The sequence below is a fragment of the Plutella xylostella genome, chromosome 23, assembly GCF_932276165.1.
Source record: "Plutella xylostella chromosome 23, ilPluXylo3.1, whole genome shotgun sequence".
Taxonomy (NCBI): Eukaryota; Metazoa; Arthropoda; class Insecta; order Lepidoptera; family Plutellidae; genus Plutella; species Plutella xylostella.
The window spans coordinates 5,056,709-5,080,759 of record NC_064003.1 but is presented as its reverse complement, the minus strand read 5'-3'; the positions used below and the strand labels follow the sequence as shown (position 1 = coordinate 5,080,759).

General features: G+C 38.1%; 1 protein-coding gene across 1 annotated transcript in view; it reads right to left on the bottom strand.

The window, feature by feature from the left end:
* LOC105386436 (protein couch potato) overlaps positions 1 to 24,051 on the bottom strand; it is a 150,552-nt gene that overhangs the window by 9,514 nt on the left and 116,987 nt on the right. The gene's annotated exons all lie outside the window — the stretch shown is intronic.

The window sequence follows — 24,051 nt, the reverse complement described above, 5'->3', positions numbered from 1 at the left end:
AAACATAATATCAAACTAAAAGTTCATCATTACTTATGACCTTATATTTTTTACGATTTAATTACAGTGTCTACTTAGTTTCCACGCACGTAATAATGCTAATTTAATAATTTTGTTATGTCACCCAAATCGCTCGCCACATGTGGACAAAACAAACACTAGTGCTCATAAAAAATGTAATTCCGGTAATGGCACAAAATATTCGTAATGGATACAACGATTGACCCATAAAACCATTTTATCGTAAACCCTGGCCAATATTTGTTATGAATTTGGGTATTTTTGCACAGAAGAACCACGGAAACGTCGGCTCTTTATGTTCGGCCATTTTCCAGCTGAATGCGTCGGCCAACTCTGTGGAGTTTGAAAATATTTTTCCATGACAGAAAAAAATACGATGTATCTCTACCTAGCTAGGTCTCTAGGTATCTTCCTCGTGCACCTAAGTAGCCCTTGTCATTTATTACCTAATTATCCAAATATATTTACGTCCCCGCCTCGAAAAACTTTAATAATATCAATTTAAGTAATAGCATGCCTAGGGCCTTTTATAGTCTTTGCAGTCCTTTTATCCCGGTCACATTCTCGACTTTTCTTAGCTTAGGAAATGTAATAAATTATGGTCGAGGTGGGAAATATATGGAGTGTGCTGTGAACCTACGTCAGTGGGGTCGAATCGCGCGGTCAGTTCGAACATACCCCACCGTGTCCGACTATTTCACACTCGAGTGCGCTCCAATCCTAGCGCCCCACTATTTGAGTTATGTTTTCATATTTGTAGCCTGAAGGGAGGGTTTTCGATAGCACACTTTGTCTGTATGGAGAGCTGTGCTCTATGTTTAAAAATAATATTTCACGGAATATTTTTGTAACACCAATTTTTTATGTCAGTTATTTTTTATTAACACTACAAAAGTATTCATGGTATGCGAGTCGTGCATGAGTTTGTTAAACAAGCGTTGCGATAACACTTTTCCACAAGAATCTTTATTTGCAAATAGACTTCCTTGGCAGTTTGTTCGTCGTGGTTTTTTTTTCGATGTTATCGAATTTTTCCGCCTTCATAAACGTGAATGCGGGGCGAGTTTATTTCCTTTTGATCAAATCAAGTGGGTGACAGAATCGTAGAAAAGGGCGACATCTCCAACCGGTTATCGGACTTATAAAATTCTCATAAACCTGTCTGTGACTTGGTTGGCTGTCTGACGATGACGTAGGTACTGTCAACAAAAACAAAGACATCTAAGTCCGCGTTGTTCTATGAATGTATCTCATATTTTATGACGTTAAAATAATTAAAATTAAAGAATTAAAATTTCATAAAATATTATTACCTAAGAGATAATTCAACGTAAATCACAGCATATAATATTATAAATGATATAATTGAATATGTTTTTGCGTACTATACCGTATGCACGAGGGTAGTTCTCCACTTTATTAGTCATAGACTTGGGAAAAGTTATTACGAAGTTTGAAATAACTTTGGGGAGTTTCCGACTGGGTTTGAAAATAATAACGGTGACACATGGAAAGGTAATACGGATTCCAATATCACGTTGTGAGAAAATAAGAATACTTTACAACTATCTTCAGTTATACTTATATACTTTAGTGTCACTAAAGGCACGTTTTAATACTACAAAAAGTAAAGAATAAACTTTTAAAGAAGAAAAAACAACACAGTTTGCGCGGTTGATTAAAAACTCATTGTTGTTACAAAACAATAACAGTTATTCTGTTCCAATTAACCAATTGTGTATTGGATTGTGTTACGTACGCCGCTATATTCACACTACCTACTATAAACTTTGCCCCGAGGGCAATAATCCATACTAGATCAGTGGCCATTGAAAATACGTACTCATATTAGTTGCGTGGAGTGTTCAGTTCCATTTCAGTCATACAAATTTCATACGAACAGCGCTGAAGTTAAAACGAGTACCTAAGCCGCTATCTTATAACGGATGAGATAATTTTTACCTAACCCCTGGATAAACTCGAGCTAACGACACTTGCGGTGGAAAATGACTTTCTTGGCAGTTGCTTGCTACAGCTAGTGACGCTCTTTCTTTACTCACTACAGCTCTAAATCATTGCTATAAAACTGAAAAGCTTTTGTAGCTGTTCGCAGCGAGTTTCAAGTGTTTCCCAGCTCGACAACTTCTACAACTGTAGCTGGCTGCAAAATGGCATTGTCATTGCCACAGATATTATGGATAGCTGTTTTTATGTTTTATGTAACTTCATGCCAGTACCTGTAATATTAGTAATTTCTTATCATTCGTAACATGTAAACATTTATCTAGATTCTGAATCGCAGGAAAATTTGAATAGACCTCCAAAAAAGTAAATTGTCTCAAATTATGCTGCTTAAAATTCCGAATGGCGGGGAAGTTAAACAACCTGATTGGCTGATAGCTCAATAGGATAAGGGCCGCACCATGCCCTAAATGTACAATATTTTATCGTCAAAACTATTTTATCCTGAGTTTGAAGCTAATTTGTATTTATTTTTATTTAAATCATAAATTATGTTGACCTTTGACAGTCGAACTATTTGTCTCCCAAAAAAAATAATAGACCATGTAGGAATATAAAGCCAAAGACTAAACCATCTGTACTGTATTTCACATTTCCCCTCAGCAGTTTTATCTTTGAAATAACTTTATATCATTTTACATTTCAATATTGTGCCGGCTGTGACTCGGAGCAGAATGGCTCATGTCGTTTTATATGCAACCTCCTTCGGAAACAACATTAAAATATCCGGCCGATGCTTCTTCGTTCTGAATTCTTTCGTTTGGAAATTTTATTTCTTCTACTTACAGTAAACGGGTAATTTCAGTTTCACTACAAATACATTTACATTCCATTAAAGCCTTGTTTTCGAATGATTATTCAATGTTTATGTTAAAGAAAATAGTCATACGGTTTTATAACACAGGCCAACTAGGTAACATTGTATTAAATATCTATGACGATGATATCAAAAATTCATTTTAATGACCAACCAAAACATAGTGATGCATAAAAAATAATATCTTCCCGAATATAAACTACGGGTAGCGATAGCAGAATTTCATATAGAGCCAGCGGGCGGGCGCGGCGCACTGGATTTATCATACAGACATTCGAAACATACATACACACAGATTATCCAGGTGCACTACGTAGCGGATGTGGATGCGTCTCTAATAAATATTATAAAATATGTACCTATGTGTGTAGATACATATTTTGTAAACCGGATCAATATTAGGAATAATTCCATCATAAAAAGTGGTATTTGTCAACATTACTGATATATTAACACAGTCATGTCCATTAGACGCAGTGATATTTAATTTCCATATTTAAATTCAAAACCTTTGTGTGTATTGAAACATTTAACTAGGTATATTTATTTTTAAACAATTCTCTAATGCAGGAACACAAACTAAAAGGTAAAATAACCTCTTTGAGCATACAAGGTAGTGTTGCCCAAATGCAAGAACAAGACGAGACTTAGCCAGTCTTGTTCTTGGTCTTGCGCCAATACACCTGGTCTTGGTCTTGGTCTTGGTCTTGCGCCAATACACCTGGTCTTGGTCTTGGTCTTGGTCTTGCGCTCCCAGTCTTGGTCTTGGTCTTGGTCTTGCAGCAAGAGTCTTGCAAGTCTTGCAATTACCTATTAGTCTATTACTATTTATTAAAGTTTACTTTTTGATTTTAATAGATATTTTTTTATTCGCTATGTTTATGGTATTAGTCGTAATGCGCATAGGTCCAGTTTTTCATTTTCTTTGATACAGTTTTTTGCATCTCATAGAATTCCTAAGCGTACTTACCTATACACCGAACTGTTACACCTAACTACTCAGTGAAATAGCGCTCTGCAAGACGCAAGAGTCTTGCAGGCTATGTCTTGTTCTTGCTCAAGTCTTGCACGGTCAGTCTTGGTCTTGGTCTTGCTAAAAATACGCGGTCTTGTTCTTGCTCTTGGTCTTGCAAAAACGCAAGAACAAGACCAAGACTGCAAGACCAAGACTGAATTTGGGCAACACTAATACAAGGAGGTCGGGGCACAAGCCATCGATCGTAGTTCGACACACACGGACGCGGCCGGGCGGAAAGTGCCGTGTGTGCTTTACCTACGTTTTGTTTTAAACTTTTTTTTCCAGAATAACACGCGAGCAATTTTTTACAGCGATAAGAGCTATGTTGACTGCCGATTTTACATAAATTTTGGCTGTATGATTTTTGCGCTGCTAGACAAAAGGATCGTTGAACTAAACTGGCTGGGATTTGAAAAAAAAAACCTATTTATAAAATGAATGAATATATGTTGTGTTTAGGTATTCTTTTAGACCATCTAGGTATAGGTTTCATTCAATATACAGTATCCGCGGTCAAATTTCACAATGGAGGAGAAAGGAGACCTGCATGAGAGGTGCATTTTTTGATTTAGTTTTTTCCGCTTCATTCAATATTGCTTTGAGCATTCATTGCGCTTTGTTCGTGTATTACTGCTTGATTGAAATGCCAACACGGCGGTTTCCACAGAATAGAGAATGAATAGTAACTTTCCCCCCAAGCCAGTTTAATGAGACCTGTGATACTAAAGTGGTCAGTGTACACATCGGGCCATTGAGGGCTGGGCTTTTTTAGTTTGCTTTTTCCGGGTCAGGTAATGGAATTGGCATCGCTGTTTGTTTAGTGTTAACTAATGTGTTTGGTTAATTCATTTTCGCAATATAATTGCTCTTTGTTAGCACACGTAGAGCAAGCTCTACAGTAATAATAAATAACTTTATACTATTGAATTAAAGAACATAACTGATTTCTACATTCGTTCAATAGGAATGTGTTCAAAGCATTTTTTAGGTCACGTGATAAGAAAATCAATTCGAAATTAAATATTTATTATAAGTATTGCAACAAAGATACAAACTAAACAAAAATATACTTATTCAGTTTATATGACTAATATGAACTAAATGTTTTAAGAATACAAATATTTACATAAATTCAGATTTCCATAAATCCTGAAATACCTGTAAGTACCTAAAAATTGTGAATTCTTCTACAACGGAACAGATATTGCAAGAAGCCACTTAATATGCAAATCAATAAGTGGCGCCAACTTTCACCGATAGTAAAATGTGAAGATTGAGTCGAGTCGGCCTCGCAAGGGGCAATTTTTCTCGAGGCGTCAATCTCGCAGGCAATAATTCACAAGTTTTGCAGCCTTCGAGTTATCAGCACCAAGTTTCACCGCTCAAAGAAAACCCCGGCTGTACGCTGAAAACCTGACAATATAAACTACCTCTCAAACTTTCCCTTATAAATGGACCGAGCGGTGATGGATAGTTCATCGCAGCAGAGTATTTACTTATCTAGTCAACGCAACTTAATAATACTGTACATTAAAGTGAAGACTGAAAGACTAAATAAGAAAGCTATCAGTCGAATAACCTCGAATAAAAATGGTATTTTCTATAAGCTGTCTATCGGTAAACAATTGCCCCGATAGAGATATTTCTAATTTTTCGGTCGACCTGCTTCGCCCGAAGACTGGCAGCCAGGAAAATAGATAAAAAAAACAACGTTCGAAAGACAAATGAAAAAGAAAAAGCTGGTAGAGACGTCCACTTGGCGGGCAGCGGAGCGCGCTGATTGGATCTAGTGAATCACTTCATTGTAATAAACTTGACACTCGCGGCTCGTGGGTCACTTTCGTGGTTCTTTATTATAAACATTATCTTTTTGTGGCCAACTTAACTTAACTTAACTTTTGAGGAACTTTTTGAGTCTATCTTGGAATATATCTTGGGGTCAAACTAGGTATGGTGATTGTTTATGTGTATTTGACTGTGCCTAAGTTACCGAATATATTATATTCAAATTTTTGTAAAGTAAGAAACAGAGGACCTCGCTCAATAAAATCCTATTTAAGTAATAACATACAAACTAACATTATTTTACAAAATGATTTTATTTTTATTTTATTTTACACTTGTGAAATAAGTTTTTTTTCCCGTAAACATTATAGACATTGCTCATCACATAATTTTCATAATTTTACCTCATTAGCCTTTACATTACGACGTAAATTAAAATCAAAAATCTCACAAAGAAATATAAAATTGTTTCATTACCTGACTGCGGAGTCAGGGGAACTCAACTATTTTAAGCACTTAAACAGAATTAAATCTTTCAAAAGATCCAGCGGAATAATATTGTCAACCACCTGCTCGAGAGGAGCAGATAGGGATCATAATGTTAATTTAATTAAAGGACTAATCTAAATTGCAGACGCCCCAGCACTCCGCTTCTCATTAAAAATATATTATGTCGGCGAAAGTAAGAAAAGAGATGGAAACGAGGGCACAGTGAAGATAAAAGGATTCGTAGCGAGTCGAGAGAGTGAGTCAGTCAGTGAGTCTTGTGACTTGTAGGTACACCTACATCTATATCATACAACATGAGTATTTAAAAAAGTTCTACTGGGGAAAATCCGTAAGAAAATACTTAGACTGGAAGAAAAAAAAACTTGTAGGTATACTTCATTGTGAGATTGACTAAAAAGAAATCTTGCCTAAATTATAAACATGATTTATTTAAATAAGTACGGTTTATGAATGGAATAACTTCCTGGTATCGCGGTATTCAACAAGTGGCTACCTGGCCCTTTTTACATAAAGGAATGATTAAAAAAGGTAATCAAATTGGTTGGTAGGTATACTCGAATAATTAAGGTTGAAGAATCTTATTAGCTGAATAAAAATATGTATACTTATTAATGTTTAATTTAGCAGGTATTTTTCATAGTTAGTCTCCGCATCAAGATATTTAAATATGTGCGTACAGTCAGTCAGTCACTTATCGACAAAAATCATGGTTTTCATTTCAATCAGGCCACAGCGGATTTGACTCCCCACGCCAATATACCGACTCATTCAGTGCACTGTTCAGGTCGGGTGCACACTGCACAATGCACACACGGGCTTCATGGCTACATGTGTGTTCACCCCGGACTGGACTCAGCACTTCAAACTTCCCCAACAGTCGGCACAGAACACAGTTTGCCATTCGATTTAACTTATTCAGAACTCGAGCCGATGTATTGATAACGGTGGCTTTATAAACAACTCTTGATTGATCCTTTAGAAATGGACGTAGATTGGACGGACTCTTTGGATTCACAGTTCTCTATCTTGTCTTTGAATCTTTATTCAAATCTTGTCGAGTTGAAATTAATATTAGATCGCACTGGTTCTAATTATAGTCTGATCAACGTTATGTACAGTGTACGTTGTACTATTAATATTAATGTATATTACTTAATATTTATGTTATAAAGGTTTGATTTATTGTTTGTGTTCAATAGGCTCCGAAAGGTAAGGTTCACAACCGATTTCAAAAATAATTATTCCTTAATACTATAGGTAATTTTTTATCCTAAAATTCCCACGGAAAAACCGTTTAAACGTCATGCGAAGCTCGCTTGCATAAGCTATTTCAACTTATAATATAAACAGATGGAGTCGAGTCCAGTGCAGCGCCCGACGCCCAAATTATGTTCAATGGATAATTAATCGAGCCTGTTCACTCCAATAACAATGGCTCCTTTATCTGAACCATCATTATACACTATAATAGTATTCAGCAGTAAATGATGGCAGCTATTAAATATACCTAGCTGAGTTGACTGATTTTGAGAGACAAATTAAAATATTGAAATAGGGCGAGGTCAGTGTCCATCATTATTATGATGACAACTGTCACAGAAATAATGATTATAGTTAATGTGAATTATGATTATTACGGCACACGTATATCTATGATATATATAGATACATACAGTCAGATGCTCATTACTTTTTCATCGTTGTTTCAAAATAAACACATAAAGATTTAAAAACAAAAGCGTATTGTTGAATGCACAACATAAAAGATGCCGAGAACACTCAAATAAACCAAAAACGCTCATGAAAGTTTTGAAATTATTTAATAAACGCAGTATCAGGGGGAAAGCTCGCTCTTTTTCAAATGAAAGCTCCCCTTGAAGCGAAGCCCGTGAAGCCTGTCTTACCAACACCTCCAGCCCACTTTCCGTTTCATTCTGCGATTTTATCTTCTAAGGAACTACTTCAGACTCCTGATATCATTTTAATAGACTCTTTGAATCACGTTCGCAATTAAAATTTTCCGAATTATTAAACTCGCAAGTGGCGGCTGATTTTATAATAAATTATAATCAATTCAGGCACTTAAAGAATATTACTTAAAATTCGGAATTGGCGGCTAATTGCTCTAATAAAATTATGATATAACATTTCAATAATTTTCTGATGTTTAAATTTTGATACGTGTTATCAAAATTCAGTCACATGAAATATATTTATGATTAAAAATTAATATAATATTTGGTTTCTGTAATGATTATTTTAATTTATGAAATATTTTACACAATACATTTTGAACTTATAAAACCTTACTTTCTCGGTCAGGGGTTGAAAAACCAGCACCGATGCCGATCCAAGAGGCAGCCGAATAGACCCGCCTCGAGGCTCCAAGAAAGATAAACATATTGACATATTGATTGCCGCGAGTGTTATTGTAGCACAGTCGGTGGAGGCAAACACACGGGTGACGAGTGTACCAGGGGGTCACTCTATATGACGAAAAACGAAGTTTACGAGCTGCTGCACTAGTCACGGCTCTACGTATTAAACGTGGTGATTGCAAAGCTCTCGTTCGTTCGTTTATCGTCAGTATAGTGTAACCCTCCAGGCCCGACTTGTCTCATCTCATCTCATCTGAATTTCAAATACGCATCCAGGTGAGGACATCCTGATTGGTTCCAACTTCCCGCACGGTTTAGGTTTACAAACCCCAATTGAATCCGGGAAACTTGGAAAGGATTCTGCAGTTTGTAAACTAGCTAAAGCGGATCCGCAAACTTGCGCCAGGTTTGACAGAAGAAAAGATAAGACAGAAGTATAATGCGAATCTAAGTTTGTTAAACAAGGCTTTCATAACTTTGTAACAGGGGAGGTATAATGGAGTTACTCCAAAGCTGTTCTAAACGGGAACAGCTAGCTATACTTAACATTGAAGATAGTTTGGAAATGGAACACAATTGAATTTCGAAATTCAAATCAAATAAAGAGAAGCGGTTGGATATAAATAATGTTTGTTCTGTGGGGGCGGCTAGGTTCTTTATTCCGAGGAAACGGGAGAGAATTCCTCTAGTGGAGGAGAATGTCTACATTTAGGGCAATTTTTCACTAGCGCTTCGTTCCAGACGCGGCCGCGGCGTCACGGTGCAAATATAAGTGATGTGTGCCGCCGACTGCTGCCGGGAAATAAATAAGCCTTCAGATGTCACAGTGGCATTTATAAAGAATTTCTGTCGTTGTATTACTATATAACTACTTACCTACTTCACAGAGTAGGATAGTGATAGAGTCTGGAGCTGTTAAATGCTTTTGTATACAAGGGTAAACAATAAATTCCAAAAAAAGATAAATTGTGTTCGTACGTATTAGAATTGCCATCATTCCACGTAATTTTACACACACGCACTCACGCCTTGTACTAATGTACTCCCTTGCGGGGTAGGCAGAGGTGCATTGCTGCACCCACTTTTCGCCAGAGTGTTATGTTAGTCCCAATGTAATAGGGGGCGGGCCTATTGCCATTTTACGGGCACATCCAAGACCCGAGAACAAATATCTGTGTTTAAACAAATATCTGCCCCAGCCGGGAATCGAACCCGGGACCATCGGCTCAGTAGTCAGGGTCACTAACCACTACGCCATTCGGACGTCCGTCTAGTTGTAATAAAATTATATTGACATGTACCATATATGGATCTAATTGCTTATCTGAAATAAATAAATACTTAGTTGGTTATAATAAACTTTTACCGCCAAGATAAATAAACTTGCGACCAAGCTATCACCATGTACCTACAGTGCAGTATAGACAAGCACCCAGGTATCCAAGCCGCAGCTCAGAACGCTTAAACCCATAACTTGCACCGAGAGACGGTCGTATCTCCGCGGCTACTGCCTCGGCAGATTGATGGCTCTAATCTCCGCAACTATAGAATTCGTACCAAGATAAATAACCGCCCCGGGAGATACGTCTGCAGACATAATATTTGCGCCGGCAATCAACTTGTGTTATGATGAATCACGCGGTCGCCACACTCCCAACGTTGTGTGAGCTGGTGTCGGCTCAAATTAGTTTTGTTTCCCCATCTCGGAAGCCTCGGATTGCCGCGTTGTCTTACGCAACTCAAATATTGCTCTAATGAAAGCGCGTTGATTGATTGCAGATAATAAGAAGAAACAACAGTCTTAGTTGCTAAAGACTTATTACTACTTATCGGAAGACTCGTATTCCAATAGCGGAATTATAATCAGAAGACAGTTTGTAGAGCACGATGTCAATTTAAAGAGCGGATTCAATCAATCCAAACAAGCAGAAAATCGAACCCCGAGTCATCCAATCGTGGCAAATCTGAGATTCCGCAGCCAAGGAGCCGGCCGTCGCTCCCAACACCTGATTTAAATTGCAGATGGGCCCGCCACGGCCGCGATATGCTAATCATAGTCAAGCCGGGATTATCCCTGTTTACACTCAACAAACTCACTTAATTTCACACCGACATCTTCATTTATTTGCCGCTGATGAGTCGATGACAGGCGAAGACGTAAATTTGACGTAACGTTTACAACGTTTAGCGTTATCCGCGCGGCACCTGACACGCCACTTTACATGATGTGATATGAGAGTGAGTGAGTACGAATGATGCTGAATTCAGAATTATGCAAATCCAAAATATCGATGAAGGCTTTGTTATAGTAACCGTTAAACTTGGGTACTGTTTCGGTAATAAATAGGTTTCGCTAACACATAACACGACCCTAACAAACAGTTGTAAAGCAATTACTCATTTAATGTAAACTAAGATAATGGATGTGATTTATATTCATAACATAGGGTATCCTAGGCGGTCCAAAGCCGAACCCAGTTAGAATCTCGGTGGTATCTGTAATAGCGTATGAAAGTTCCCACACTTGAGCGTATTTCCTAACCTCAATTTGTGTACAGTTCATAGAGAAGTTCACTTGGTAAGCGGCGGCGGCGGTCTGTTCTACATTATACCTATCCTAAAATGACGTATTATTACCCAAGTATATAGTGAAGCGAAAAGAGGTTTAATTATAAGTTTTATGTGTGTGTAGTTTAAAGTTGCTAGAGCACTATTCCAATCAATTCTTTTCAGCAATAAGTAAAGTTAGACAGTAGGTATATGGATAAAATTACTTAATAAGGTTGAAATATAAGATAAATTTAGAGTTAGATTTTTATAAGACGTAAAGTACCGGTACTTTCTTAGTAGTTCTAAATTAACCTTCGACGACGGTTTGAGTAATGTTTTTTATCAAGGAAACTTTCCCCAGTCACTCGCTCTTTCGTATCTCACCGAATTTCCGTTAAATTAATTTCAGGAAAGTTCGCGACACCTTTAACGACGTCTTCATCGTTTAAGACTTCTTCTTTATGGCAGAACTCGGGGTAAGACAAAGTCTCGAATTGACCTATCGAGAACTGATTATGTTGTAATTAGAACTTTCCACAGCAATAAGGGCTAAAATTCTTAATGTTTAAGTTGATTTATCCTTCTCAGCCAAATAATTTTTGTGGTAGTTGTTGTCCTTGTGTTTGGCCATTTGTTGGCGAGCTCGAGGGGAAGTTCCTCCGGGCAATAAGTCCGCACAAGATGTCGTAAAGGCGACTAGAGGTGGCACTAATACCAATTTATGTCGATGGACCGGCGCCGGGCGCGGTATCGAAATCGATCCGGAAAAGCACATAAATGTTTCAATTTTCAACGAGTTTACGTTTACGAATAAAATATTTTATACGACAATGAAGATGCGAGCATGAATGTGAGGCGGATGACATTATTGATGGCTGTCTACCGACGGATATGAATGTCGTTCAGCCGCGTCTCAATAATAAAATGCCATCAACGCTATCTGCTTCACGTTTTATTTGTACCTATATATGTTTATTTTGAAGGAACGTTTTAACTCTACTTTAATGAAATGGCATTGCACAACACCAATGCAATTAAATCGTATATCTACCTAATGTAAGCTCAGACAAGATGCGTCTGTCGCCTTTGACATTTAAAGACGCAAGCTCGCTGTTTAACTTATGTATCGAGTTTGGAGAGGAAATCTGTGAAATTTACATGAGAAAACAGCAATGAAAGAGGGTTACGAGGCGGGGCGGAATGTCGCCGCATTCTGCTTACAAATGCAGCCATATATTCTGTAAAAATATACGAAGGTATACTATCGAAACATCTAAGCCATGTTGGCTAGTCGGAAAATATTCCATCGCGTGATAAACAACCCTTTGGGTCCGCAAAACTTTTTCTATTATTGAAGTAAGTTCGTAAACAAGATTAAGCATAGAATACCTCCCACAGCTGACATTAAAAGATAATACGGCGAAGTGCGCCCCGCGTCGGGCGTCAAAGTTCGCGATATGTGGCGCGCCGCATGAGTAGTAATTAACACCGCCCCCCGCGCACCCCGCGCCCCCTCCCCCGCCGCGCCCCCGCGCCCCGCGGCCCGCAGGCCACATGTTCCCTCGGCCGCAAGTTGCCTCCCTCACCGGCTCACAGCACTCACTGGAGCACAGCGATTGAATTAAACTTCGGCGCGCTTGTTGCGGTCTCGATCCGAGTTTCGGTTTTGTCGCCCGCGTTTTACGCAGCGGCGATTAAACTTGCAGTAGTTTGTACCCTGTTTATTAGTTCTGCTATCGGTCGCTCCGGGTTTTTGTATCACGCCGCGTAACAATATGTTCGTGGGGAGTGGACACTGAAACTGCTCTTTTCATTTTACGACGGTTCCGGATTTACTCCTCTGAAAAGTTACGCAGGGCATTAAACCGGTAGTTTCCGGGATTCATTGAAATTTAACAGACCTGCGTATTAAAAAAACATCTGAACGAACTACAACACACTTTTACTATTCCGATTCACGTCTACCTCCATTACCCCAATTAGCTTCACAAAAACAAGAGACGGACGGGGGCGTCTTTTAAAAGTTACATTACAATCCACTCAATGTCAACATAGACAAAAGTTCGTTGTGAAACAAGGAGTGTAGAGCACTAGGTGGCGCCACCCTCTTCGTGGAGCACAATTAGCGCGCGCGACTCGACGCGGCTTGAGTTTTAACAACACGGCTCGGCCTCGCGTCGCCTCAGCCTCATTCACTCACATGACTCCGCGGCGTGCGCTCGCTTCTTACGCCGTAAAGAGCTCTACACGAGATAGCTTCACTTGCTCCACTTTTATGCATTCCTGGTACTTGCTCGCTGTTTAGCATAGCACATTGCTTTGTTTTTTTTATCGGATTTGGGTGGTAAATAATCATTTATTTACTCATATAATTTTGTAAGTAAATAGGTGTTGTTTGCATAAACTTACAGTAGTACATACGTACAAATTTAGTGAAATTTTGACATAATTAATATGAATGTATAATCAATTTATATTATGCAAATGTTTCCAATTTGAATAACTAATTCATTCATAATTCTGTTATGTTATGAGCAAATACGTACATTGTTTAAAAGTTCCAACATGTCAATTTAACGATTTCCCCTGCATTACTAACATGTAAAATCTAACAAGTTCCTGAATTGAAAGGTACAGTGCTAATTAGCTACATCTCAGTATATTTAGTGTATCTAATCAACCTTGTTTTGAAAACAGAGTATTCAATTAACTCATCTTACTAACATAACAATCACATCAATTCACTTCATAGGAACACTAACAATTTGAAATTCATCTTAAAATATATTGAAACTAAAATGTACACATTTTATTTATTAATTATTGTTTATCGGCCTTTGTTTGGATAGAAAGGATTGTGTTTGCAGGTCCCACGTTGGGCGCCAATATTGTTTTCAATTATGCGCAACTGCATAAAGCCGTGATGTTCAATAACGAAACCTATAAATATCTATCGTTTTATACAGCACAGTTCGTTTTATTACATAAAATGGACTTCAATCAAAAATTTACATACAAATTAATGACTGAACAATAATCGAATAGAATGTATGATCCTAAACAGTCACAAATGTGTATGGAGAAATCAATCATATAATAGATTATAAATGCAGCTAGCTTATATAAAATATTACGTTCCGTTGTACAATCATGCCCCACGCTGGGCGCCAATATGTAGGTATTGCTATGGATAGATAAGTACATTGGTCTTTAAATAGCTCCATATTTTATTCCAATCCCAAATAAATCGGGTGTGGTAGATCTGTTTAGATTAATTGAAATGAGAGACGATAGGAAAACAAGCTTTTAAATAAATTGTCCCTATCTACCAGCAACGCCATCATGCAAATAACGTAAAGGTCAATATAATTTAATCCTGGCTAGAGAGACCATATTATGAAAAAGCAGCCGTGGAAACTAAATTCTTGAGATACCTACACACAGTATTTTATCTTTAAGTATAATAGTTTCCGTTACATAAACAAGCAACCTGTGAAGCCATTCTTCAACTCCACGAAAGCCAAATAGTGAGGTGTGAATAAATGATGCAAAATGTCGAGTGCCTCATTAAACTAAGAACATCCTTGTGCGGGTTGCTCCGTGTTGCCAGGCTAAAATATACGTCACATTATACGCTTTTATACAACGACAAAAAAGAGGCATACAATTTCAAATGATTATGTACTTATTAGCTAAGTACACAGAGCATACAGCGATATTGGTGAAAACCTGATAACGCAAATTATAAGATGGAACTGAAATAATTTAGGAGAGCTCATTATGTTGGAAGCCACGGTTTTTGCTGCACATTTTTCTCTTGATTATTATAATATATGTATATTATTAGTATTGCATTGACCATTATTATTAAAATTACTACAATATTTTTTGGCGATTGCGCAGTAGTGTAGGTAACAGAGGTAACACTACTGCGCAATTTAACTTTTTGTAGGTCGGCTAACTATTAAAATCTCATGAATAATTGATGAAAACGTACTAGGGCAGCAGCAGGCCGACAGGGGTGTGGAGAAGTGGCGAGGTCCGTGTAACGTTCATTACTGGGCACTCGACGCTGAGACCCGCTGCTCTCGAGCCGGCTAAGCCGACTCCCCTCTTGTTATACGCGCCTGGTAATTTGCTCATTTCTACTTTTCATTTATTCCCTTTTGTTCTATGGGAAACCCGGATTTGTGTTTTGCATCGCCATTCGCAATTTTTTAATCAATTATTGGTGTCTTTGAGAAGTCATACGTTGTATGATAATTACTGACTCTAGATTTATTTTGTTTAAAATTTCCATTGGAAAGGAGCCTCCGCGAGTGATGTATAACCTGTTCCTTTTAAAAGTATATCTTCTGAAGTTCTAACACTGATAAGATTAGTATCAAGGTGAAAAACTAGTTTTATGTTAACACCAATATGATAAGAAAATGAAAAAAAAGGCTGTAAATTCCAGCAATATAAGTTGGTTGCGTAATCCAAGCGTCTAGCATAGTGTAGAGAAGGGTTCTCCCCAAGGCGTCTCCAGAACTACTCACGGATATGCGTCCCGAGTAGTTCCAGGGCAGGCATTCAAATCGCTGCGTTAGCATATAATATTTGAACACGAGGATCTTCGTTCGGATTGGGTTGAATTGCCTGCCGCTTCTTGGAGGAGTTTTCCTTATAGTGCTCTAAAGAATGAATGTCTTTTGAATTTTACGCGCGAAGAATTTCTGTTTTACGACTGAAAGTTACGTGTGCGTTGAAGTTGGTGCAATGAAATCATGTAAGTACGCAATGATAGATAGGCAATTCTTTATTGCACACAAAAAGGTAGAAATTACAGAAATGATACTTTGGTTTTCATCCATTACTTTCAGAAAAGCACGAGTGCAAGTTATATAAAATTCTAAATTGCGGTAACACACTATTCTATGTAAACAATAAAAGAGGTAAGAACTAACTTACCTCACATACTTATGTGAAAGTTTTTAATACTACAACTGTAAACAGCGCCCCCTAGAGCGAGGCTTAGTTCACCCTGTGGCAACTCGTTCGGTGAGTCTTTAACTATGAAAGTTAACTCGAAGCTAACATATTCATGAGTTTGAGAATACACCCCCGTTATTTTACGAGCGGTTAGGAATAGGCGGTGACCTATTCCGGCAGTAGCCCGGCTGTAATGACGCGGCACCTTATGTTACGTAAATTGGGGATATTCCCATTTTCGATACCCATCCTCCTATACGAGCACTCAACATATCGTTTCTAGTGGATCGTGGATCGTGGGCGTAGGCTTAACTTCCAACAGATATAAGTATAATATGTATAAAAGTTATAAGTAAGTACTTACCTAAATCTATGAATGTAACTCGAATCTTATAATACTGGTAGGTTAATTGTCACATTAAAATTGAAACACGCACGGTCTAATAATAAGATTCATGTATGTATATTTTTTTTAAATCCACTTATGCTATCCTAGAATTCATTTTACGAACCGTACACTTAAATAATTAAGTACATACCTACCTATCTTATCTCATATTATACGAAATACCTAATAGAATTCACGTGCATGAAAACGCCAGGAATTCCAAACCTTAATATCCGAACATCGCCGGGATCGTTACGTAATTTCCGTTTTGGACGTTAAATATTTATATTTAGAACAACCTGTCGACCAATTAGGTGAATCCAAATTCAAATTGGCAGGTCGCGTTGACAGTCGCCAGGTGGCGGTCCCCGGGATCGGACGCCCCAAAAATCTGAATTTATTACCGACTGTACCGACAGGCGACATTTAACGTTACTCTTTGAAGTTGCTAGTATCGTAAAGCCCGCTATTTTGGGCCGCGAATGATGATGGTTCACATCTCACACTGCCGCCTTGAGTTGAAACGCATGTTACGTAGTTACGTACCCAGCCGTAAACGGGAAATGCTGATGTGCAAATTACCTGAAACGAGAAAAAGCATTGTTATTGCGGCACATTAAAATTGCATTTAGGATGTTCTCCCTTTGTCCTCTTTTATTTTAATCGAGTTAACCTATTTTTCATGAAGTAACAATGGTGAGGGGAGTGGGGTTTACGGGTGTTAGTGGAGACATCTGTCGGCGGTCGGGTTTATCTCGGGACAAATTGCGTCGTCTGAGAGGGCGCCACTGAAGCTGTCCTTTTTGCAAATGAGACGCGCAGTTCGCGGCAACAACACCGAAAATGGTCTGCTAAATTAATATATCTCGTTACAGCCCCCGATTATGCAGGGTTGGATACTTGAGCGAAGAGAGTTGAAACCAGAACGTGTTTCGTTGGATTAGGTTGCGCATGAAATATTGAAAATTTCAAATCCATATTGTGCTAAAAATACATTGTCAAATCAATTATTTAGGTGATTGTTCGAAGTATAATTGATTAAGAAAATATGTCGGAAATTTATCTGGTTTAATTCTTATAATAAGGGTCGAAAAATATTCAATGAGTTTTGGCTATAATTTCGGCAATGCATTCGTCTTATTTTCCAAAATGATTTTCAGTTAATCTTCCTTTCCACCGTCGATATTATATACCAATTCAATTTCCTAGTCATAGCCATAGAGTCTAGCCACTGCACTGAGAGACAGACTAATCCATACAGACAATATCTATAATACAAATGTGTTTGCTTTGAGCATTCGGGATCATTGTGTTCAATTTAGTTTCTATAGGTGGCTTTGACATGGAGTTGATTGGAGTCGGTTGCTGAGTATATGTACTCGTACGATTTAATCAAAGGGATGGACGCTGGGTGCATTACGGCGGTGATAGGGTTTATTTCGATAGTAGAGTAGTAGTAATTTGATTAGATCTGATAGTACAAATTTAACACGACCCAAGACACAATAATTATAGTTTATTAACTATAGTATTCCCTGACCTCTTAGTTTATACTTATATTTAACTCTACCTCAATTTATGGAGCGTGTCCTTATCACATGTATTCTAAATTGTATTTAAAAACCAAAACAAAAACTCTTTCAGTCTGAAAGCTCGCGCGAGCAACAGATAGTAGCTACTGAATATTACAGAGCCACTAAACAACTACGAGTACTACAACTAGTCCCATGAGTTTTCCAATACACTTTCATTTCAGGAGTTAAATGGTTCAATAGCAGTGTATTCCGAAAAGTTACTAAAACACAACAAACAACATGTTAAATAAGATAAACAGCGAATCCTGTGTGAGGCGAGCCGGGGCGGGTTGTGGCGGGAATTATCTCTGAGACACATCGGCAGTCGGTACGTCGCGACCGCGTGACGTCACTGTCACCCCGCTAATTAGCATAACATGTGCTGCTGCTAAATTAGCGTTTTCACAGCGCTGAGGCAGTGCTTTGTTGCTAAGTATTAACACACTGGCAATTGAAACTCACTTTGTGTAGATATAACAACGCTAGACGTTACTCACTAATGAAAAGTCTACGTGTATGCCCCCAATTTTTGGCTGCAGTGATATAATTTATTAAACCCCCCCTCCTACCCCCTCGGAGGGGACACAACGGACTCGATTCCTTCCCCCACTTCTTTGTATTAAATATGCATCGCGCCGTCTCTGCTCCGAGCACTTGTTTGAATATTTAAAAATTGGCGAAGCGGAGAAACGGTATTCGGGCCCCGCGTTGTTATTGTTTGCCTGAGATACGGTGTTTTGGTTACGAAATGCGAAATGGATCGGCGTTTTGCTGAATTATAGGCCATTACGGTAATGGCTGCTGGGTCAGCGATTACTGAGTTTGTTAAATATCATTTCAACTGTTATTAATCAATAGCGTTAACCGTTGTTGTTGTTAAAATTAATGTACGGATCGTTTTGTTTTGCTTATGCAATGACTACTCATACGCCTAGGTTTTATTGTATTAAATATTTCGAGCAATAAATAAGGTACAGAAAGGTTCGGTAGGTATATTCCACGGCGTGTCTCCAACTACCTGATCTGTTCACCGTGGGGCTCGTCCACACAGCTCTACTATGTACATCGCCGGCGGACCGTTGTAAATTTTGTGGACACATCCTTACCCGGTATCTCCCCGCCTTCCGCTCAGCTCGCAAGCGAAAAGCTTCATGACTCCGTTATTTCGGGAATTTCAACTTGAAATACTATTTTGACTGAATAATGCAAAGTCAACTAGACAGGACGTATATTTTCACCTTCATTATGGGGGTCACAGTTTAGTTTTGCTTTCTTTTTCCTACTTTTATTTTACTGTTGTAGTTTTTCTTTTGATCTTGTTGCTTATTCAGCAGCATGAATCCAACCGTAAAAAGACATTATTTTACGTGATTTAAAAAGTTATTTACAGGCGATTGGAATTAATATGGCGTCGCAACGTTCGGTGTTAATGCAAATTTCGATTATACCTCCCGAGCCGGCCGACCGAGCGGGAACGATCGAAAATTAAATTAAAATATAAAAGCAAATTTGATGACAGCCGAACCGCATTATTAACGATCCGAGTGATTATTCCGATGATTTTAATTATAGCAGGACTTATGAGCATTTTGTCATTATGTTGTAATTTTAATTAAATTGTTGTTATTACTTTGTCTTCAATGATTAAAGTTACAGTTTAATCTAAAATCATAATTATTTATAGTCTCATACAATGGTAATACTAAGATGACTTGCACAGTAACGCAGTTGCTAATTTAGTCTGCACTAAATTACCGTGACGAAGACTCATTACAAATTGAAAGCATCCGAAATTAGTTTAGTTTGAATGTAGATTGTGCCCTATCGTTCACTATTAATAGGCAAGTATAAATAGTTCCAACTACAGTTCCAGTAATGTCTCAAGAGACAACACTTATGAGAGATACAAAGATAATCAGAAAGACAATACTAATTAGTGGTTTAAACTGCAACTTGTTAATCTACCAACTTTGCATAAAATAGCACGCTTCTAGCAGGTAGCCTAGTGAAATAGCGCAATGCAATCTGCATACATTTGCTCAACGTCTTAGTTTTGACACCTGCCCCTGTACTGTTGCATGACACCCCTACTCAGGTATGTAAAGTATGGATACACAGTGAAGCCTTGGTTACAAAGTTACAGTCTACAACTTACTTAAACAGTATGGTCTGAAAAAAGGTACTCAATTTGTCGTCAAATATTTTTTTTTTTCTTGTTCGAGCTAACAGAGGTGCAAAGTTACGTCTTTGCAAAATTGGTAGGTAAAAAATAGTGCCGACGAACGCAAGGTGCAGACATTATAAGGATGAACGGTCAGAGCGGGTAGGGAACTAGCGCATAAGTTGCTCTGCTGAATGTCCTAAGTGCCTCGTTTTTCTTACTGCATTTTCTCTTAGTGGAATAATTTAGTTCGGTGCCGCTGAGGCTGTATTGCTTAGGGATCTCATTTACTTGAGTTGTGTATTTAAATATGTTCGCGATATTATGCAGTGCATTAGAAGTAACTAGCTTTTCCGTGCGAGCTTCGTAAGTCGTTTACGCCGGTTTTTTGTAGGAATTTCAGGATAAAAGTTACTATTTCGTTACAAATCTACATACAACCATACAAACAGTTTTTCATCTTTATAATATTATTCGTATATACACTAATAATAATATGTATTATATATTTTTTAAACCTACAAGTTTTAGCGTGATATCTTTCAACATCCGCAACTACCATCCAGGAAGCAGCAAATTTAACCACACAATGTAACATATTATAGCGTTAACGTGACAAAATAAGCTACTAGCACTACGCCGGCAAGCACATTAGCAGGGCACTTGAAGCCTCCTTTGGCTTGCATATTCTATCACATAACTTCACGTTAATAGTAGCGTAAACTTCATTTCCGGGGTAGAACAGAAGCAAACACGTTAAATACTTAACTGGCGGTGGTGAGGCAAGTGGCTGGGTCTCAGTCCTGACTGATCATCGCTATTATTTATTAGTTCAGATTATGAATCTTTAAATTGGACAAACGAAGCCCTCGATTATGAATGTTTGTAAATTAATTATAACTGTACAGGTAAACGATATGAAAACTATGTCAGAAAACAGATAATATTAATCAAAGTGCTTATCGTAAATTGATAAACGATGCTGCTTTGCAGCGCTGAAAAACACAACATTTAAGTACACACTAGTTCTTCTTGCACGATGAAAACTTAACAAATAAAAAAAGACTACAAATACGTCTCAAATATGAAAGCATATTTAATCCCAATGGCACGGAAGGCTTCCTTTAATCGTCACGGAAGGTTATCCGCCGGGAGCGCCCGGCCGTGAGTCAAGTTTAATGCGCACCTAGAGACGGGGTTGTCACGTCACGGCATATTTTAATAATGCACACCCTCGTTTAGTATGAAAATTAGCTGGCTAGGGGCAGCCCTGAGCTGCGACACGTTATATTATTGATGGCGGCTGCACCACACCTCCATGCCGGGCCAGGGGGCAACTTTGAATATGGCATTATGACCTAAATTTTACTACGGTGCGTTCAACTGTAAGCTTTGCGTTTGCAAATTATTTATTCATTGAGCATGATTTCTGGTGTAACGTTGTAAAATAACGGGATTAAGTTTATACGGAATACCAAGTTTGCAATAGCAATTTTCAGTTTTATAAAAGCATAATACAAGTACCTAGTTAATAATCTGTGGAAGTATCTCTACTACGTGTAAGTACCTACGTACAATCGTACATGCAAACAGTAATACCACATACCACACATGGTGAAGTGAGTTTAGCTGTAAAAAGCCGGGTTAATGCAACACAGACGCAAAAGGACTCTCTTTTGTAGACTTAATGGGAAATGTATGCAAAAGTAATCCTTTATAACGTTTCTTTAAAGGAACAAAGCACCGGTAATAAGTATGGCATTCTTTTAGACGTTTAAGTCGTTACGAAACTATTTTCAGCACAAATTGCCTCTAAGTGACCTGTTTTGAATGAAGGAAAGTCAGGATTTAACTATATTGGGTGGGTTAAGTACTCAGGTATTATTGTTCATATTGAAAAGTACTTATAGGTATAGTTTCTTGGACCATACCTATATACGTATAAGGTCTATACCCTATTGTATAGTCTCGATTCGGACTGGAACGGCATAACCTTCCTAAAACCTATTGGATATCTAAACTAAAGTCACAAACAGTAAATGGTATGAAATCCCAAATACCTCATAACCATCTATGTAGTACAAAGAACAAGGTTTGATTAGCAAAGTTCGGCAGACCCTTGCGAATGGCGTCCGAAAATAGATTTCCTTCATCGCAATCCCAAGTTTCCAACGGCAAAAATCCCATTTCTCTTTGCCATAAGAGTGGAAAGTTAAACTGTTTCAATTTTTTCCCGTAGCCGGCTTCATATCTCGTCCGTGAATCGCTAACCAATCGGGGGCCGCGCGGGCGTGCACGTGACACGACTGCGGGCCGGGGCTCCGGGCTGGGGGCTCGGGCCCGGCCTTACGAGATCATGCTACATTATGTTATGTTACGCACGAGGAGGGGTTCTCTAGCTTGATGAAAAACAAACGAAGATCTGTGCAATGCAAAGCACCAAAGATCGGAGCGGCTCCGGCGACACTGACGCAGCGACAGTGACGTTTGATCGACCAAAGTGACAAGTCAGTGTCGCTGTCTCGGATGTGGATATTTTACAACGATAAAGAGTGGTGGTTAGTATAGGAGAGCTTCGTATCTTAGTTTATCGTAAGCTAAAGTGACCTTCCTGAAATAGGTAGTCTTGTTCGTTTTTTTATTGGGGAGCTTAGATGTGATTAGACGCATTTGTATGTGTCATTATGATTCCTACTGAACCATCCAAGGTGAAAAAGGACGCACATGAAAATTACCAAAGACTTGTACCGTTAATGTTGCAGGATATTCAGTAATTAATTTCAGTAATAAAGTAAATTATTTTTTTCAGTGATTGCTGTTTTCTTTGTGATTTTTCTTCAGCATTGACTGTTCAATATTTGAATTTGTTTTCATTTAAAAAAACGGATGAACTGCGCTGAAACTGTTCGTGTTGGGTTTAAAATATTCAAGTGAATGTAAATTAAATTACTTAGTAGTTTTCCTTAGCAAGGTTACTCAGGTACGAGTACAAGGACATGATAAGAGTGAACGACAAATTGTGGAATACTTAAAACAATTATTTTATCAACAAAAGTTATTCAGTAAAGTGATTTAGTAAGGTTTTCAACAACTGTAAGTATTATATTCAGCAGTACTGTGCTATTATCCTGTAAGATAAAACAAAAACAAAAAGAGCATGAAACATTTAATTTTGTTTAAGTAATTTCCATTATTTAAACAGAACTTGTAAGAGCAAAGAATATGAGAATATTTTTCTTTCCAATACCAACATCTCTGCGAGCGGCGGGGAGAGGGGAGCGGAGGGGCGGCGCGGGGAGGGGAAGTATAAAAGCGATTGCTGCGCATAAATCAAACAGATTTGAATGCCGACGGTCGCGCGCGCCTGTTACCGATGTAGTACCCATTAAATCTCCTTCCCTTTTATTCTTTTATCGTTTAAGCACTGAGTGTTTGCCGGGATTTCCCTTAGTTTGTTTTCCCGAACGTAGATATCTAATCGCGATAGGACGAGTGTTGTTCTTTTATTTAGATGGTTTATTTACGCTTGTTGGGAATAGGTTACAACAAATGGTTTTTCTGAGTATTCTACCTGATTAATGTAACAACATCCAATGGGGTTAAAATTTACGTTTGAAATAAACATTATCAAGTAACGATAACCAAACTAGTTTAACTATGTACTTTTACGTAGATATGTGTGGTAAAGTAGAGCAATAATTTGAATCCTGAAACACAATATTTTCAGGCGGCCTAATAAAAAAACCTCTAAACCCGTTCGATAACAAGATAAGTGAAAACTATATTTCCTATACAGACTCTTTTCAATCCACATCACGACCCTACAAATCGAATCCATCTGACTGGCCATAAACAA